The following is a 21617-nucleotide window of genomic DNA, read 5'->3' as shown; positions in this document are numbered from 1 at the left end:
GCTTATAGTTTTATCTTTTGCTGAAATATTTCCCAGTATCTCACAAGACTGATTACAAGGACATTTCCCTGCATACAAAGATAGTGGTAAAGTACCTTCCCAGGCATTTACAAGGACAGATTCCAAGGTCTTGCATGCGTGCCTGCGCGCACACACGTGCATGTGTGTGTGTGTGTGTGTGTGTGTGTGTGTGTGTAAGCTAAACGTTAGTCATAAACCTCACAGACCCCCAGCATACTGTAGCAACGTGCATTTTGCAGCTGCTCTTTATAAGTGATGTATATAATTACACATTCAAATTCATCCCCGGCCACACCAACTGGCTTGTCTCACTCTTATTTCTTAAACTCATAATGCAGGTTTTGTAAAATCCAATGCAAAATTCCAGTCTTAACAAGCCTTAAAAGAAACATTTTTATAGCCCTTGCCTTTTCATGCCTGAAACAAAAGCTCAAATAACTGAAAAAGCAGAGCTCAGGTAACACTGCTTATTCATGTGTCACTCCAAACATCATGTGGGAGATGTTACTCTTACTTATTGATTAAGAGTATTCATGTCATATGACCTTAATGTACTGGAATAGAATTTGTGATGCCTGTATATGACTCATCCTAGCTTTCACAGGAATGAAAACAAGATGAGCTTATTATTGTGGAATAGAATAGATGATCTCTGAGCTGGAAGGGACCTAAAGATCTCACCGTCAACCCCTCTGATTGTGCTGGTGAAGGTAATTTACCCAAACAGCCTGTGCTCAAGGGCCCAGAACAAGAGCACACATGGTGTCCCTGGGCTGCCCCTCCACTCCCACAGCACGCTCTGTCCTGCACCACAAGGTACTTCAGGAGCATGCATGTGGAAATGCCAACCTGCTTGACCTGGCTATTGTGCAAACAAGCTTTTTATTAACTCTGTAGCTCCTTTTATCATTGTCCCCAAAAGACGATGTATGAAAAAATGTTCTTACCTTAAGGTCTAATTTGCAACCTTTTAAAAAGTATCCTACTGAATAACCTATTCACTGTGGATTTTAGAATTTTCTGGAAAGTCTTGATTAACTTTCCAAAGTTCTCAAAGAAGTGATGGATTCAAGGACACCAGGTTGGGGGAGGTGGCAAAGGGGGCAGCCGGAGGTGGGAAGCAGGAGGATTCAGTGAAAGTCCATGCATCCAATGGCGAGCCCCCTCCCCAACCCCAGGCTCAACTCTCCTCCCAGAACACTGGTAACTAGGCGTATCCTCTCCAGGTAGGAGAGTGGAGGACTCCTCTGTGGAGAGACAGGTTGGGATAGGAGAACAGATGTACAGATATTGGAGGGTCACGCTACAAAATGGTCACCTCTGCCTATAACCCCACAGTGAGTTTCACCAGGAAACAGTGCCAGTACCACACACAGAACTTCCCTCCACTCTCCAGGGCTTCGCTCTTATATCAATAAGTGAGGATGGGTAGATGTTGAGGGAAGCTTCTAACATGAAAGACAGAGATACAAAAGTAAAAAAAAAAAGTTAAAAGGAACTCAGAGGGCTCAGGAACAATACAGAGAAGAAGAAACAAACACCCCAAACATCTTATAATTGAACTCCTCAGAGAAAGACAAGAAAAAAAACATTACGTCCGTAAAATAAGATTGCAGGGCTCCTGGAAGTTAAACTTTGAAAGTTGAAAAGGAAAAAGTCAATAAGATTGCTAGGAGATAAACTTGAGGAACTAGACCAGGAAGTAAAAGAGAAACAAAACCCTAAAAAGTTTTAGTAGGAAAACAGAAAAGAAATAGTAAAAACTGGAGGATCCAACTAGGAGGCAGACTTAAATATAAATTTCTTAAAGGAAAAAGAGAAAACAGAAAGGGTGAAATTACTTCCAGAAGTAATGAGACATTTTCAGGAACTGAAGGATACTGATTTTCAGATGCCCACGACGGCCCAGCCCAAGGAGTGAGAAAAGCCCAAGACTAAGGGCGTCACAAAAAGGATTCGGAGCTTCACCCAGACCACTCAGAGCGCCCAGCTACCACTCAACTGGGTCTGTGCTCTGGCTCTGATGAGTCCTCCAGTTTCCTACTGGGATGAAATCAGTTCTAAAACACAGGCCACATGTCTGGGGGTGAACAGCATGTGAATTCTTGCCCAGTCCCCTCTGCTTCGGAGTTGAGCTCTGCTGCTGCAGTTCAGTTGCTGACTAGGGACCTGCTTCAATTCAGATGGTTCTTCCTGGCCCTCTCCCCCATTTTGCTAGAGTGGGACTCCCACCTGATCACAACTGTTGTCTCCATCTGCAGAGAGCTCTGTGGCTCTCTGCTCATCAGAGAAGACTCTTGGATAAAGCTGCCACCTTGGCTGGACCCCATTCATTCCTAGATGGGGAGGGGGGTGCTATTCCTTCCACGGCATGCACGATCGATGAGTTGCTTCCTGGGCTCCACCCTGCCCATTTCTACCTTACCCCTGATTCCCACTGGTCTGCGTGCCTCATGACTAACCCTAGAGGGCTTATTTAAACAACATCTTATTATCTTATAGTTAAAATATACGCTGAGTATTGTTTTTGGACCATATGTTTGGGCCAAGAAGAACTATAGGCCGTAAACTATAAGATATCATTAAGTAGTACCTGTACTGACAAGATTAGATTCCCAGAGAATTTGTTGATATAAAATCTTTCTGTGAGTTCTTCATTAAACCCATAAGCCATGTCACCCAAATAAGGACATTTGAAAAAGAAGGCAGGCAAATAATAGGAACCAAGGAAAGCTGCACAGATGAAGCTTAGGGGGCTACCAGCCACTCCTTCAGCAAGTCTTTATGAAGAGCCTATGGATACAACAGAATATAGAGCCAGGTCCTTTCCTTATTGAGCTTACGTTCTAATAGAGAGACAATGACTAAGCAAACACATTTCACTTACCTGTTTTATTTCATAAACACACAATATGCCAAATAGTAACTGATTTAATCCTCCCAAGATTCCTATGAAATTGGCATTATTAACAACTCTATTTTTCAGAAGAGGAAACTGAGGCAGAGGAAAGTGAAATACCCTGCCCAAGGTCTCACAGCTGGCAAGTCACAGACGTAGGCTGCCCACGCAACTGCCCGTTCCCGGTTGTATGCCTTACCAGCTGCCAGCCTGCCTTCCTCAGGCAAGAATGGGCTCTGGGGACAGCCATGCTGAGGGAGTCATGTGCTGTCTGGGGCACTTTAGATGAGGGAGTCAGGTGACATGTCTGCATGGCTCTCTATTGTGTTTGGGGGCTCAAAGATCTCTGGAAAATATAGGGGAGCCACGGGGAGCCCTTTTCCCCTTTCCATTCTCATGATTAATTTTATAAAAGAATTAGGGAGCTTCTTGTTTAGCCAGTGACGTCAAACTCCTTAAACTACTGCAAGGCCAGTTGTCAGGAGCAGTGTCCACAATCATCTTATTAGGAAGAGTTGCCATGGCTTCTTGGGAATTTTTATTTCCTCTCATGACTGTAAATTAGGTTCCGTAGGTGATATAATTCTCACCCACTTCAAATATGTGATACACGTCTCTGCTTGTTAAGGTGTTAATAGTTTACCACTGCGTGACTGTTCTTCTATTCATATTTATCCTCCCCATTTGAATATTTTTATAGTTGCTATTAAACATAACATCTGTAGGATCCCAGGAAAATATCACAGGGATAATCTAGCCAAAGAGATCAAGCAAAGGCTTCATCTTCTTTTTACTTTAGCCTCTACATTTCAACTTTTGGGGTTCTCATGATGCTTACCAGTGTCTAAATTTTGTTTATATCAGTTGGTAATGAAACTGCACAACTGAAGTGACCAAACTCTCTCCAACCTACTTTTCTTTCTGCAACTAGGAGAGTCTTAAAATGCACTGTAAGAGTAAGTATGGTGACGGGCTTTCCTGGAACTGGCATGAAGCACAGCTGTGGAAGCTAGCATCCCCATGTAAATGCGTCTCTTCACTGTTAAATGCCATACATTTTCATTAGGTGATCAATAGAAACGACACGATTGCTCAGGAGCTCAACCCTGGTATTTAAATTTCTTCTTCTCAACTTTAATGAGGGCATCTATCAGAGTAGTGGAGTGGGGTGACATTTACAACACTGCCAATCCACTCTGTGATTAGACACAGATCATTCAGAGGTTAGATTTCAGGCTATCGGTGATTCCAGCGTGTTCTAAATAGCAATTGTGGTAAATACAAAACTTGCGATAAGAATAACAAATAATATCTTGTTTTTCATACTGCACCTTAATTAGCAGTAGCGTTACATAGATGGTGGGTGGGGGTAGCTTCCACTATATGCCAGGCTCTGAGCACAATGGGTGGGAGTAAGGGAAGGGGCTTCTGGAAAGATGAAGAAATAGAGAAGAAAATCAGGAGCTGGGAAGAGGCAACTAGAAAAGGCAAAAGCCACAGAGCCTATGGTATTAGTCAGGGTTCTCCACAAAGCATTAAGTATGGTCTTATAAAAGACACATCATTTTGGGGGTGGCTGGTTAGCTCAGTTGGTTAGAGCATGGTGTGTATAACACCAAGGTTGCTGGTTCAATCCCTGCATAGGCCACTGTGAGAAGTGCCCTCCTTAAAAAAAAAGAAGATGATACATCATTTGTAAGTTTTTGGTAAATTTATAAAGCTTGAGTCTTAGCCTTTAGATCAAGGTATATCCATGTTTCTTAATCCAAATTTCCAGAAAAATGAGAAACCAATTAATTCAGAATCTCAAGTGGAATGCATGGTTTATTGCATAGCGATAAAGGCTTCTCAGAACTGTAGGAAAACTGATCTATGCAAAGGCTGATTGTGATGGCTGAGTTCTAATACCATTCCATCACATTTCTGAACATTGGGATCGAGAGGAACTTCATCATACTTGAGATGAAAGTCTTTAATTTTAGCAAATATATCAACTGGTGATCCACAGGCAAAAGCCATGGCCAATCTTCAAAATAATTGCAAGGCAGGATCCTGTACAAAAAGTGCTACAACCCAGTCGCCTAGCCCACTTAAGGCACCCACGTAAGGGGCTGGTCTGCAGTACTGCTCTGTACGGAACGTGGACACTAAATGCTGTGCCCTCTGGCTTCATCGGCTCTTTCCTTCTCTGAATTACGGCTTCGTTTTCTCATTGGCAGCCTTGTTTTTGCTTTTCATCTGATGGGACAAATTTCAGATCCTGTAGAAGGTCTTTTGCATCATGCATGGTTACTAAAGAGGTGGTAGCTTCCTGACTTACGATAATGGCTTGAGATCCTTTCTTCTGGTTTGGGGGAATCCTGGCTTGAGGAATTGGTCTCAGAACTGGCTGTGTTCAGGAGTCTGAGTCTTATGGGCAGATGCGTCATCCTCTGTTATAGGTACTGAGGTATCAGCTTTGATACCTTCCATTTCTTCTTTTCCTTTGACACTTTCCTGGTCATATCTGTTGTAGGCAGCTGAGTAAGATGGGTTGTTTGGTATACAACATGGGATTCACAGGTGCTGTATTTGGTATATTTGGGGCCAGTCACTGTTCATGTACATTACATTCTTCTCTAGCGTTTACAGATTGAAAAATTGCAAAAACATTTCTGGAAACAATTTACTGTACTACTGATCCTCAGCCCCTACCCCCAACTCTGCTGACAATATCTTGGGTTCCAGTTCCCTTAGCATCCCCCAAAATGCCTCTGCTTTAGGGCAGTTATATCATTATCTAGACCGGGCTTGACTGTAGATCTTTTTCTTAGCCTTAATTTAGACTTTGCAGCAATTTTTTTCACTGACGTAGCTTTAGACAAAGACGTAATCTGTTCAGTTTGTAAAATCCCTTCTTTGAGCCCCTCCAAACGAGCAGCCAGTCTCTTTTTTTTTAATGAAATTTATTGGGGTGACATTAGTTAATAAACATTATATACGTTTCAAGTGTACTATTCTATAATACATCATCTGGTATAGCACTGTGTGCTCACCACCCACAGTCTAGTCTCCTTCTGTCACCATGTGTTTGACTCCCTTTTCCCTCTCCATCCTCCCTTACTCCCGGCCCCTCTGGTTGAAGCCTCTTTATCAAGTTGCACAACTCTTAATCTTCAGCTCATGCTTTCCTTGCTTCTGCTAAAACTTCATCTGGTGCTCTTTTACCTTGAGCAGGTCCCTGAGGACCTATTTCTAGGGGGGCACTTCTGTCTATACTTGCCCACGTGGGTGTTTCACCATGAGAGATCCACGTACATCTTGTCAGTCAGGTCACCTAACCACAGGGATGTTTTCAGTGGCTGCAGTAGGACATAAAGAGGAGGGGGATAAAGGCACACATTAGGAAGTAGACATAAGATAGAGTCCAACGTATGGTACTCTGGGCTGGCCTTCCTTTCCAGTCTCCCAAACTACATCATTGGGCTTGACATTCTTGGGCTCCTGCAATGCCTGACAGTCCCTGTGTCTCCCTTCACCACAATCTTGCAGAACGCTGAGCACACATGCCTCCTGCCACTTCGTTGGCTCCTCGATGAACCAGCAGCACCGACAGGCATCTACACCTATGATAGCAGCAGGGGCAGCAGACCCCGGTCTCATAAGGCCACGTGAGATCATCTTCGTAGGCCTTTTCTCTCTTGATGTCTTTTTTACTTATTTATTTGTTTATTTATTTATTTATGAAGCAGGGTCCAAAGTGCTTCTCTAAGATAAACACCTAAGATTAGGATTCCCTTAAAAGTTCACACTTACCCTGTCTAAAATGGGCCTCTTGCTTACTTGTCCACACTCATCCAAACCTGCTTCCCTCTCCCAGTCTTTCCCATCTTAATAAACAGTGCTGCTCAGTTGAGGAGGCTCTTAACCAAGGTTATCCTTCATTTTTCTCTTTCACTCCCACCACATATCCACCCCAGCCAGAAATCCTGCCTCTGGTCCAAACCAATCATCTCTGGGCAGGATTTCTGTAATAACCCCCTAAGTGGTTTTTCTATTAATATTTTAGCCCCCTCCCCATCACTACCTTCCACCCCCACATAAATTCTTCTCTAAACTGCAATCAGAGGATCCTTTTAAACGGCAAATTGGATTGTGTGACTTTTTTGCAATAATTCTTCAGTTGCATCACCAACACTTAGAACCAACCCAAAGCCTCACTGTAGCCTCCAAGTCCCGCATGACTGTATCCCCAGCTGTCTCTTTGATTGCAATTCACACGCTTGACCCCTTGCTCACTCTACTGCCTTCCTTGCTGGTCCTCACATGTCAATTATGGGCCTGCCTTAGGTCCTTTGCTCTTGCTGTCCCCTCAGTCTGGAACTCCTTCCTCTACACAGTTCAAGGCCGACTCTTCAATTCATCCACTTCCCTGCTCAGAGACACCGCTCTTCTTGAGACCTCTATCTAAAATATCACTCTCATCCCCTCATTCCCCTTTATTTCCCCCTATATCATCATTGCATTTGTGGATACCAAGTTTCGTATTGTGTATTTTTTGTTGATTTGTTTATAGTATTTGCCTAATAAACTAAGACTCCTGAGGGTAGGGATTCTGCGTTGTTGTCATCAGGGTACCCCATGCCTAGAATGATGCTTGGCATCAAATATGTGCTTAATACATATTTCTTAAATGAATAACTAGATGCAAAAACTAGAACTTAAGACACACTTTCCTTATTTCCCTGTTTTTCCCAACGTCAATTTTGCCAAGGGCAAGGATAATCCAGTATACAAATAATGTGGGCATCCATGATCAGAAATTGACTACAATTTGAACTCAAGTCCTGTTGTATTTTTTTATGGCTCCCTATTGATGGTTGTAATCAAATTTTATAATGTTCTGCCTGGTGAAACTTAACACTAAACTCTATTTACATTATTTGCCCCTAGTGTTTCTGAGTAAAAAATCCTAGACCTGACTACAGCAGAGGATCTGTAGGAGATGATTTGCTGGAATGGCAAGTGTTCCCAATCTGTGATCTGTGTGGGAAGATCAATATCCTTTTTCTAAATTGTGTCATTCATGAGAACATTTCCAGGGAGTTTCAATGTTAGGGTCCCATTTACTTCCAGAGCTGTGTGCATAACTCCAATAGCCCCTGAAACAAGCTTGGAAACATCAGTGCATAAATCACTCTTCAAATGAGCAAGGAATATATGTCATGACTTACATTTACCTTCATGTAATAGCAAATAAAGGAGAACACTTATTATTTACTTACTTTGGTTACATCAGCTTTTTAAGTTGTTCTAGTTGAACTATAAAGCTTTACCAAATGTCTTAGACTGACCTATATAGCAGAGGAGAGAAATTTACAGTGGCCGCTAGAACACTTAGGTTCGTTTCCATCACATGGCAAACTTGTGGAAGCAACTTACACTTCTTCTGTTCCTCATTATACTAGAGGATAATACAGTTGAGATTTTTAAAAACCCCAACCTTTTCAGGAAACAACCACAAAAGGCTTCCCATTGAAGGAAAATAAATGAATAATTCAAAATATATGTGTAAAACATATTTGTGGAACAAGATTTGCCTACAAATGAATGTATAACACAGGTAGTTTCTCTAAAATTCTGTGTTTTCTGTATTTTCAAGCCTCCTGCATTTCTTCATGCATTCATTCCACAAATACTTATTGAGTAACTAGTATGTTCTGCACACTTTGCTAAATAGAGCTAGGAATATGCAATCTAGAAGACAGACATGGGTGTAAACATGTATTATTTTTATTATTAAGTTAAAATAATATATTCTCCCTGTCAAAATTATCTTGGTTTTCATAAAAGTTTGAGGGAAAAAAATGGGGGAAGGGACTGACAAATTTTCAAGAAAAATCTTATGTAATTCAAATGAATTGAATAATCAGGTTGTCTTTACATGGCCATAGAAGAATTGGATTGCATAAGTACAGAAAATATTTGCAGCTTTTGAAACTGGTCTCTGATATTCCTAAGAATACAACAGATCCTCGAATAACATTGAGGAGTTGTTTAGGAACTTAACTCCTATTTATATCATTTAGCCTGTGGTAAAATTGGTTTCATTATATGCCATTTCACTCCAGTTCCAAGAACCCATCAACGATGTTAAGTGAGGACTTACTGTATTTATTCTAGCTTAAAAAACGTCTCTTCCATGAGGTTATATGAACCCAGTGGCCTCCTCCTTGCCAATGGCCAGCACCTCTGCCACCCAGAGCAGAGACTGGCAGCCCCAGGTGTGATGAAGCCAGGACTCTCATGACTTCTGGGGGAAATGCTCATTGTGCATTTTTGGAAAGCAATTTGGAAAAACGCATCCTCCGTCTTATGAGACATTTGAAGAAGACATTGATCATAGAACCTCCAGATTCCTTTTTCTGTATCTTTCTCCTTCTTAAAGATAACCTGCTCCCTTCAGTCTCCTAGTGCTGAATGTTCTCCGTGCACAGGCATATCTGCTCCTAGGACATGATTTTGATAGGTCTGATGTGTCTTTCTCCTTTTCCATAGGCATTTGTATTAATAAGGCGCAACCCTTAAACAAGAGGAATCACTTCTGAATTTCTTATTTTATCATCTGTTAATTGGAAATGTAGACTTTCAGCTCTGACACGTTGTGATTCTAACTGTGCAGCATCATATTTGTCCAGGTATTATATGGGTTGAGAGGGGAAAGTGGGGTATAAAATTCTCTGTGGGAGACCCTACTTACAGTTAGGGTGATTTTCCTTACAAGTGACAACAAGCCTAACAGTATTTTAACAAATAAAGTAATTTAATTATGTATGTAACAAGAAATCTAGAGGTGGGAGTTTCAGGAGTGGATCAGCAGCTCCACGCAGCCTGGCCACGGAGTCAGTCTCTCTGACAGGCTTGTATTTTCATCATGGTTACCTAAAGATCTGAAGCAGCTTCTGGCATCATATCTTCACATTCAAGGAAGGGAGGGGAAGGGGTCAAAGAACAGACTCAGGGTATTTCCACCTTTATCCAGGAGAAAACTCTTCCCCAGAGCCCCCAGCCTCACACGGGGCAGAACTGAGCCATTCCCCACCTCTAGTAGCAAGCAGTTTATAGAGACCAACCATGAGTTACTCCCTAGGGTTAGGCATTTTGAGAACCGAGCAAAATCGAGGATTGTTAGCAAGGAAGCAAGAGAATGTGTTTCTGGAAGGCAGTCAGTATGCTCCACCACAACCTTGGACCACGTCACCAAGGAGCTACTCAAGTCTGTGGCCAGGCTTGAAAATGGCCAAGTCAAACACCTGGGCTCTCTCCAGTCCGCTCCACCTTCCTTCCTTCCCTGTTGCTTCCTAGTAAGCTTTCAGGTTAAGAGAGGAGCAGAGTGTGTCATAAATGGATGGTGATGTTCTTAATTAAAAGATAAGCAGGATGTTGTAGAATTATGTTCAACTTTCCTATTCTTATCATTCTTTTCACATTTTTATTCTTTAACTTGAATTTATGCTGAACATTTTATCTAATCATATTTGCAAATTGGCTAGAAAATGTAATGTGATATTTTTGGTCAGGGTACTCTCTCACTGAAAATGGTCCAGAGATGATTGTATTCGATTTTGTTTTCAAAATCTCCACTTCACAAATGCCAGCATGTTAAGAAAACAGATGGTTTGATCTGAGGCTTCTTTTGCTTTATGCAGGCTAATGTTTTTGACATCATGCCAAGATTTGATTTGTAATTTTAAAATTGCTGTTTTCCCAGGCTGAGCTTGGGGGTACCATCAAAATTCTTAGATAGTCTCTATGATGAGAAAGCCACAATTTTTCATGACAGCTAATTCAAGAAAAATTTTAAAATGTGTAAAGGACACATATTTTCCAATCAAAATAAAAATAATTTTATTGATTTCAATGGAGAAAAAGTCTCTATTTTTAGGATTTACAGTATCTATTGCATTCAGTAGAAGAATGTCAGTTTCAAATTCTCACTTTTTTGGCTATTAAAATATCAAAATTTTATCATCTTTGAAAAAAGTAAACTTAGATTCATCTTCTAATTTTTCATCTTTTATAGTTGGGTAGAGTTTTACAGTTCATAAAATTTGTTCAAAAATATTATTTCATGTTATCTTTAAATTAACCTTCCAAGAATGTTATTATCATTCCCATTGAAACTGAGGTTCAAAAAATAAAATGAGTTACCTAAGATCACAGAAGGTTAGCTCTGGAGTAAGGCCTAAACTGAGATTGTTATATCCATTGTAACATTTAATTAGTTCTTATTTTGTGTCAAGCACCATTCTGACACTGGAAATAATAAAATAATAGTAATCAGATCTAACATTTCTTCAGCATTCGTTGCCAGGCACCATCTTAGATATTTACATGCATTATTTCACTTAATCCTCTCAACAAACCTATGAAATAGGAACTATTAAAATTCCCATTTTATATATGTGGAAACTCAGGTCTAGAGACTTGCATGCGTTCATACTGTTAGAAATGGGGAATAATCAGTTCTTAATGGTTTAACGAGCACAGACCTCTCTGTGCCGCACTTGCAGGTATCTACTCTCCTGGAGCTGGACAGGGGAGTCATATGTGCAAGCTGGAGCCACCTCTGGAAGCACTGGCTGCCATGACATATGGCTGCTCTTTGCAGTGCTGCTGTGTTTTTTCATGATTCTCAAGTTGCTGTGATGAAAACCTAACTCAAAGAAGCTGCAGCAAAAACAATGTCTGTTGACTCCAAGGGAGGGCTGGGTGACCAGAGCGCCCACTACGAGAAGAACAGGGATGGTGTGATCTCAGGCACCCCTGGAACCAGGAACGTCAGTGCTAATTGAATGCTTGCCATCTCTTGCTTTTGTTTCTTTATGCAGGTTGGCTTCATTCTTTCTCACTACTGATGGCTGTTTTCAAATAGTAGGAATCCCAGTCACCAACCGTTCACGAAATTCATCTTTTGACTTTCACCAACACAGAAATTCTGACTCTTTTGTGTCTAGTTGGAAAAAATTCCACATGAGGGCTCTGATTGTCCTGGCTTATATAAGATGTCACTCCTGGGCCAATTAAATGTAGCTAAGAAGACATAATATGTCAAAACATGTAAGAGTTGATATGTTCAGTTGTGCAGTTTGTGTACTTCACAATGGTGCCACCCAAAGAACATGAGGGCATTGAAATGAAGACCATACTCTGCTTACCAAGCCGTGCAGCCCGGAGTAGGGTTCTTCCCAAAGGAAGGATGCCCTTTGGTTCTTCCCCAAAGTGGGAGCTTGCTACAGGGGCACCCACTGGGCTGAGCCCTTGTTTAAAACACTGAGGTATAATTGACACATAACATTATATTAGTTTCAAGTGTACAACATAATGATTCTATATTTGTATATATTGCAAAATGATCACCACAATAAGCCTAATGTAATGTAATAATTTAATACAGTATTATTGACTACAGTCACCATGCTGTGTATTACATTCCCATGACTTGCTTATTTTATAACTGGAAATTTGTACGTTTTGACCACCTTCACCCATTTCACCTATTTCTCACCGTCCCCTCTGGCAACCACCAATCTGTTCTCTGAATCTGTGACTAATCCCCTCACTCTTTTTTTTTCCCCCACATGAAGTCATCTAGTAGTCTGTGGCTGTCCTGTATAAAACATGACAGCTTCTGAGGAATTAATATATTTGAGGATGGAGGAAAACAAGGGAAGTATTAATTTCAGAAAAAGAGGCGATACTCAACAGACCACTGAAAGAAAATTTAAGCCATTGGCCATATTCTAAGGTTGCCTGCTTAGTGACAGTGAGTAAATACTCTTCAGAAAACTGTTTCTATTTCATATACAACTATTTTAAGACAGTTCCACAATTAAGTCATGAAACAATGATAAATAAAGGCTATAGCGTGAGCGAAAAACAACTGCCATTTCCTACAGGTCTCCACAAGGTCTACGCAGCACCTTGTGGAGCTGCTGGCTACTTTCCCAGATATACACACCCGCTCTTTAAAGATGCAGAGGCTCTCTCACAGTAGATTTCAATTGAACAATGTCATGGGTTTTGTGTGAAAGGCAGTCCGACATTTAATAGAGGTACCTAATAGTCTCTACTAGCAAAGTGCTACTGAAAGCAGTTCTGGTTACATTAAAATGATATTTTTAGCATCAGGTTTGTGAAGCTGTAAAGACTTAACAAACAAAACAAAACAAACAAACGAAAAAAACAAGCTAGTGATTTCTCATAGGTTGGAGCAATGTCATCTCTGGAATACAGTCTTACCACCTCCACCCAGCAGGCCCAGCATATTCCCCAAAGCCCCGGGCTGTGTGGAAGTAGTAAGACTGACAACGTGCCTAAAGATGGGCAGAAACATAGTTACTCCTGAGCCATTCCTTTAATATTTAAATTCAGAAATTTTTAAAAACATTTTTGTTTTTTTCCTTACAGCCACACAAAGGACTATTGTGTTCTTAAGCTGTAGGTTGTGATATTTTTAGTATGAAATAAAGAAAATGGTCAATGTTTTTCATGGTAGGGATTTTTAAGCCCACATGATTAATCACATTTAAAACAAGTTTCTTCATCTGAGTTCTTCTGGTTTCACCTCTTATTTTTTTGTGAGATGAGCATGGTAAGCTAGAATAAATACAGTAAATCCTCACTTAACGAAAAAAGGAGAGAGGCAGATTATAACTGAGTTATTGTAGAATTGCATTACTACATTTTTTCTCTGTTATCAGCACTGGTATTTTGTCAGTTGTCAACCCCTTGCAAATATCCTTCCCCCAGCCCCATAAGTCAAAAATGTTCTCTTTAGGGCATAATTGTGGTAACAATTACAGGACAGAATAAGTTGTAATAACACATTTGATAGCTCTAAACAATTCTCTTCTATCAATGTACACAGTGACTGTTATTAATGGGAAACTCTTTGCATGGTCCCTGAAAATACCCAATAATTCAACTTTTCAGCATTTTGATTACTACATACTTCAATTTAACATCAAGAAATATAGGATTCAGTTTAGCAGTTTCAAAAGCAATGAATACAGATGATGAAATCTCTTCTTTCAGGCAAAAAAATTGTTACACATAGACACTTATTTCTAATAATGTCATTTCAATTTATTTCTCAGTTGCCTGATATAAGATATATTTCTCCAGGCACTGGATGAGAAGTTAATCACCATTTCAGAGCCCAGGCATCAATTGAAAATCTTATCTGCAACTGAGCAGCAATGTTTCTCATCGTTTTCCTGTACTTTCTTTTTTTGTTGTTGTTATTATTTTTATTTTTCAAAGATTTTTATTAAAATATAGCTAGCGCACAATATTATATTAGTTTCAGTAGTACACCATAGTTATTCAACATTTGTATACCTAAAGAAGTGATCACCATGGTAAGTCCAGCAACCATCTGACACTGTACCATGCTATCACAGTATTATTGACCATATTTCCTATGCTCTACATGACATCCCCATGACTTATTTGTTTTATACCTGGAAATTTGAACCTCTTACGCCCCTTCACTTTTTTCCTGCCTTTTGTAATTTTTCAATTACAGTTGACATTAAGTATTTTTCTAATATTAATTTCAGGTGTACAGCATAGTGGTTAGACATTCATACAATTTAAGAAGTGATCCCCCTGACTAGTCTAGTACCCACCTGGCACTATATGTAGTTATTACCATATTATTGACTATTTTCCCTATTCTTTACTTTATATTCTTTATATCTCCATGACTATTTGGTAACTGCCAATTTGTACTTCTTAATCCCTTCACCTTTTTCATCCTACCCTCAAACCCCCTCCCATCTATCACGTCGATAATTCTAGTACCCATCTGACATCACACATAGTTATTACAATATTATTAACTATAATCCTTATGCGACACCCTACATTCCTATGACTACTGTGTAACAACCAATTTGTACTTCCTTAATGTGTTCCCCTTTTTCACACACCTTCCAAACCCACCTCCCAACTGGCAATCATCAAAAGTGTTCTCTGTATCTATGAGTCTGTTTCTGTTTTGTTTATTTTGTTCTTTAGATTCCAAATATAAGTGAAATCACACTGTATCTGTTTTTCTCTGTATGATGTCCTCCACGGAGCACAATACCCTCTAGGTCCATCCATGCTACAGATGGCAAGAAACCATTCCCTTCCCTGGCCAAGCAATATTCCATTATATATATGTACCACCTCCTCTTTATCAAGTCATCCATTGACGGACACCCAGGCTGCCTCCATATCTTGGCCATTGTAAATAATGCTGCAATAAACACATGGATGCACACGTCCCCTTGAAGTAGCATTTTGAGTTTCTTGAGATAAATACCCAGAAGTGGGATAACTGTGTTCTTCTTTGTTTCTTGTTATAGCCTTTGTTTTAAAGTCTATTCTGTCTGGTATAAATTTTGCTACCCCAGCATTTTTTGTTTGTTTCCATTTTCATGAAATACCTCTTTCCATCCCTTTACTTTCAGTCTGTGTGTGTCTTTCAATCTGAAGTGAGTCTCTTTTAGGCAGTATATGTACGGTCTTGTTTTTTCATCCATTCATACCTCCTATGTCTTTGATTGGAGGATTTAATTCATTTACATTGAAAGTAATTGTTGATAGATATGTAGTTATTTTCATTTTATTATTCATATATATATATATTTTCATCTTAAAGAAGTCCCTCTAAGATTCCTTGTAATATTTTTATGTTGATGATGAACTCCCTCAGCTTTTTCTTAACTGGGCAGCTTTTTTATCTGTCCTTCAATTCTAAATGATAGCTTTGCTGGGTAATCTTGCTTGTAGGTCCCTGCTTTTCATTACATTGAATATTTTCTGCCAATCCCTGATGGCCTGCAAAGTTTCTGTTGAGAAATCAGCTGACAGTCTAAAGGGAGTTCCCTTATAGTTAACTAAGTACTTTTCTCCTGTTGCTTTTAAGATTATTTTTTTGTCTTTAACCTTTGGTATTTTAACTATGATGTGTCTTGGTGTGGGCCTGTTTGGGTTCATCTTGTTTGGAACTCTCTGTGCTTCCTGGGCTTGTATATCTATTTCCTTCACCAAGTTAGGGAAGTTTTCCGTCATTATTTCTTCAAATAGTTTTTCAATTCCTTGATGTCTGTCTTCACCTTCTGGTACCCCTACGATGTGAATGTTTTTATGCTTGATGTTGTCCCAGAGGCCCTTAAACTATCCTCATTTTTTTGGATTTTTTTTCTTTTTACTGTTTTGATTGGGTGTTTCCTGCTACCTTATCTTCTAAATCACTGATTCTATCCTCTGCTTAATCTAATCTACTGTTGATTCCCTGTACTGTATTCTTCATTTTAGTCTTTGTATTCTTTTTATTTCTGACTGTTTTTTTTTTATATTTTCTATATCCTCCCCATTTTTATGTTTCCTATCTCTTTGTTGAAGTTCTCCTCACTGAGATCATTGAGCATCTTTAAAACCAATGTTTTGAGCTCTGAGTTTGGTAGATTGCTTGTCTCCATTTTGCTTAGTTCTTTTTTCTGTATCTTTGTTCTCTTCTTTTATTTGAGACATGTTTCTTTGTCTCCCCATTTTGGCCACCTCCATGTGTTTGTTTCTATAACTAGTTAGGGCTGTTATGCCTCCTGGTCTTAGTGGAGGGGTCTTATGTAGTAGGTGTCCTGTGGAGTCCAGTGGCACAGTCTCCTTGGAACACCTAAACCAGGTGTTCCAGGTTGTCCTTTGTGTTGGTTGTATGTGCCCTCCTGTTGTACTTGAGCCTTGGTTGCTGTTTGCATGTCAGTGAGAGGGATTGACCCTTGCACTGATTAGTTGTGAAGACTGGACATGAGTACAGTGGATGAGCTATTGTGGAGGGACTGACTTTATGGAGAAGGATTTGCTTTAGCAGGGCTCTGGTGCATGCCCAGTCTGCCCTTTGGAGTGTCGTCCTTGGAGGTGGCTGGATGATGTTCCAGATTGGTCTTAAGCTGGCCACCTAGCTTGCCATCTCTGGGGCCGCCTTGCCATAGGCCAAGTTCAGTTTCAGGCTCTACCCTGCTCAGGGCCACCTGGCATGGTCCACCAAGCAATCCACAGATGGCTGCCACCTGCTCTGGGCTTGGAGGTGTCTTGAGAGACCAAGCTGTGAACTGAGGCTGCCTGCCACTAGTGTTGGGCTTGAAGCTGCTCAGCAAGAGGTACAGGACTTGCTAAAGTTAGATGCTGCTTGTTTGGGTTTTGTAAATCTTTGTGATTTGGAAAAGTCCACAGCATGAGCTAAGACAGGCTGTTCAGATGGAAAAACCACTGGAAGTGGCTTGGGTGTGCCCTAAAGTGGGTGGGGCGGGGTCTCAGGGAATCACCAGGGCAGGGTGGCAAAACGGTGTTAGCAGGTTGATGGAGAATCAGATATGGCACCTGCCTGTGTCTGCACATCAGTAGGGGGAAGGGCTCAACAAAGAAACAATAAATTCTGCCAAAACTTCTGCCTGGGAGAAAGGCCTCCAGCCCTCACCCTGCAGCCAGACAACTCAGCTCCTCCTTGTATGTCCCTGGCATCTTTTAAGCTGCTGCTCCAGTGCTGGAACTCAGAGCAAGTGAATCCATCAGAGAGTAAGTCCATGTGCAGGCCCTTTCAGAGGATCGCCTGGAACTCTAGCTGCCCTCTGTCTCACCCAGCTACAATCTCCACTGGTTTTCACAGTCAGAAGTTATGGGGACTTCTCTCCCTGGCACTGGAACCCTGGGCTGGAAAGCCTGATGTTGTGCTGGGACCCTTCACTCCTCCAAGTGTGGACCACTGCAGCTGAGATATCCCTCTCAATTTTTAACATTCACCTGCAGTTGTGGGACCAATCCATTCTATGTCTCTGCATCTCCTATCACTCTTAAGGTGGCTTCTGTATGTCCTTAATTGTAGGACTTTGGTTCAGTTAGACTTCAGGTGATTCTCAATGATGGTTGTTCTGTAATTCTGATGTGGTTGTGATAGAGGCAAACACAGCGTTTACTTACTCTGCCATCTTGATCAGAAATTTCCTTTCCTATACTTTCTTAACTCCTTTCTCTTCTTGCCTTCCACATTTATTGGTGAACATTAACAAATGGCTTTCTTTCTATTTTTTTTAATGGGAACTAATGATGATGGCAGAATGGTTGTCACCTTGTTGTGGCTTTTTGTCTTTTCCCTTTGTCCATCATATTCTCTTCAAGACTCAGATTAGGCCTCCTTTTCATAAAACCTTCCTCCTTTCCTCCAGAAAAATATCTTCAGTCTGGGTGAATGAGAAGAGACAGATATCCTCAGGTAGTTTAGCACTGAGCTGCTAGAAGGAAGGACTGCAAGACTGTCACCTGGAATGGGCAAACTTTCATTACCCGGATGCTCTTCTCACTAGCAAGGCATTCCACAGACTGGAAAGCCTTCCAATTCCCATTATTATGCCATTGGTAGGTGTACCTGCTCCCTCCCAACTTCATCCAGCTGCAGAAATGTGGAGGTCTCTCTCCCAGGGTATAACCCATGCTCTTGAAGGCATAGTAAGAGTTAAGGAACCAAGAGAGCACTTTGATGTTCGTTTCCTATAAGACTTCCTAATAACCTACCTTACCAACACCAAATATTGTTTAGTTTTTGGTGTTAGCCTCACACCTGCCTTAACAACTTGGTTTCTCTTCTCTGTGTTCCCAGACAGCTCATGTTTCCCTTCTATACCAATCTCAATTGCAATCATCTGTGTACCTCTCTGGTGCTATTAGGCCATGTGCTCCCTGAGGTCAGGTACCTCATCATCTACTTTATTGTATCCAGAGAGCCCAGCATGATACTAGTAAGAGCTCAACAAATACTATTGAATGAATGGTTGAAAGGTGAAAAATTAGGGGCAGCAAGATAAGAGAAATGTGAGCTTGGGTACAACTTTGCTACATTTATAGATTTCTTGCAGCTACTTTCTAATAGGATTTTATTTGGCTTCTAAAATCAGCTCTGATATAAAAGCAGCCCACTCTTGGAGATGGTATAATGCAGTGAGGAATAGTGATATGCTAGTAAATGTTTATTAATGTAGCTGATTTCAAGCTACCAGCATGTTATCATTGAGTGCAGCATTGGGGAGAGTTGTCCAGCAGGACAAGATGTTTTACTATTGCCAGCAAACAGCTCAATGTAAGAAAATTACCTCAAAACTTAGATAATAGTGAAATGTGAAACATTTAGGAAGTGTATTTAGAAGGTGTTTGAATATTTTTTACCTTTGTTTTTAATATAATGTATACAATTATCTTTAATATAATTTTAAATAATGGCTGGATATAACAACTGGCTAGCAAAATTCCCAATCATTTAATAATTTTTGCTCATGACACTGTAGGAGCTAGTTCCAGATACCACTGGATAGAACTCTTCTTCTCAACTTGCCTTTAGTACTTAAACTTTGCCCATCCATCCTTGATCCCACATAAGATCATTTCAACTACTTCCCTACTAGTGTTTTCAACCAGGAATATCTGCTATTTGATTGAAACAACTAGTTGCTTTTGTTAATGGCAGAGAAGTACAAAGGTTTGTAAGAAAAAGTAGATGGACCAGAAAGAATATTGGGACATTCTTTAACTCTTCAAAACCTAGAGCCTTTTACTAGGTATTCTGAGTTACAGGTGAATAGCCTACTTCAACTTAATATTTTTGTATTTGGCACCACAGGCCATGTCAATGCCTCACCATCTTCCAAATCAAACTTGATTTCAGTCATTTGTTTTCTGTCCAACTGTATTTTCTGGCTTATATACCTCCTCCTTAACCTTCTTTATTGTGCAAACCACCTCTAAAATCCCACTTCATACCAGAATTGTCTCTTGACTTTTGGATGAAAGGTAATGTTCCACTACCATTACTCTACTACTGCCCTCAACAACTAAACCAAATTTCTTCTTCCTTAAAAAAAACCACAATCACATAACACTTCTATGGGCCTTGATTTTGTGAACATCTTATGAATATATTGAATATTTTTGTTGCCTTATTTTATATGTCCATTTTAGACTGCTTATATTTTGACAGTGCCTAGGAATCATACTCACTTAGTTTTCTTTGCATTTCACTCAGTAAAGAATCATGAACAGCTTTATAAATGTCTTTTCATAGCTTCAAGAATGGGGATATTCATGATGAAGTAATTGATAAATGTAGAATCATGTTTGTGAGGGGCAACATATGAAATGATCAATCTGTCTTAGAGCACGGTTCCTCATTAAAGAGTAAGTACTGATGATGATAATGCTTTCAAATTTCTGGCTTTATCCTCATGTCTTAGCATATTATGTATGCACCATAGTATATGCAGGAGTTGTGCCAAGGCACAGTCTCAGAAATTCACAGTCATTGTGTCTTTCTTTATATATTTTCTAAGTTATGAATACATAATGCATAAACAAATTTTAGCTATTTTGTGTGTTAAGAATAATGCAACAATATTTCAGTTGTCTTATCCTTGAAAACAGAAACAACCACTAAGTTTTATTTCTAAACGTTTAATTCAGCACCACAATCATCATCATCTGGACTACAGATGGCAGACATACTTTCTAGAACTCTATTTCTAAGTAAACAGCATTTCCTTGCACAGTTCTGTAGAGAGAACATACAGTATTTACATTCCTCTTCGTTCTTCTCTGCATTTTGCCCGAGTTTATAAGCATATTTGGGATGAGCATAATATCACTAAAGAATAAGTGTGGGTTCTCAAATTCGGTTAAGGAGAAAAACTAAACTAGACTATAGAAGACACCTTTTAGAAAGATTCTTTTGGTTGGGTTGTTTTTAAGAAAATTAACATATAGCTTACTCAGTCTTTTTATAAGGGCACACTTATCATTTCCATTCCTATTATCTTTGCTCATAAATACCTGACCAAACATAATTCACTTAATTAACAGCTCTCTAAATAGATTGAGTTTGAGACCTTAGGGGATAGACATTGGAGGCCAGAAAATCCTTAGTTGTCTGGCCAAGCTCCAGAAGTGCCTAATCACATGCTTGAACTGAAAAAAAAAAAAAAAGAACAAACCAAAATGCCAATGACAGCGGCAAAGACAGAGACCACTGTGTATAGGACAAAGGGAATGGAAAGGAGGTCAGCCGCCCTCTGTCTTCCAATGTCTGAAAGGCCGGCTTTAGGCATAATATTTATAAACTTCACTGATGTGCACAGATCGAATCAGCTGAAAAATCAGAACAGACAGATGATAGTAAAGTCAGTTTTCTGGAATTTCTGAAAACCATAATTTCAAAGACTTGGCATCAGCCTTTGGTCATCGGAAATATGAAACATATAAAGAAAAATTTTAAATAAAAATAAAATAAAGTTTATGGAAACCATCAAATTAATGAATTTACTACGCTTATAGGAATTTATTCTGTCTATAGCATAAGTATTATAGTTACATTTCTGAGGTTTGCTGCTAATAGTGCTGATTTCTTTTTATAATAAAAACTCTCTATTATGGCCCAGTGGGTATAGAAGAAACATACCTTCACATAATAAAGGTGATATATGACAAGCCTATAGCTAATATCATACTCAATGGTGAAAAGCTGAAAGCTTTTCTTCTAAGATCAGGAAAAAGACAGAGATGCCCACTACCACCACTTCTACTCAACATAGTATTGTAAGTTGTAGCCACAGCAATTAGACAAGGAAAA

At 39.9% G+C, this 21617-nt stretch overlaps 1 pseudogene; it reads right to left on the bottom strand.

Annotated features, from left to right (window-relative positions):
• Positions 1-4718: 4718 nt before the first annotated feature.
• LOC109446356 (parafibromin) lies at positions 4719-6580 on the bottom strand (annotated as a pseudogene).
• Between the last annotated feature and the right edge of the window lie 15037 nt (positions 6581-21617).

This window comes from Rhinolophus sinicus, linkage group LG05 (assembly GCF_036562045.2).
Source record: "Rhinolophus sinicus isolate RSC01 linkage group LG05, ASM3656204v1, whole genome shotgun sequence".
Lineage (NCBI taxonomy): Eukaryota > Metazoa > Chordata > Mammalia > Chiroptera > Rhinolophidae > Rhinolophus > Rhinolophus sinicus.
This window is presented reverse-complemented; position numbering and strand designations above follow the sequence as displayed.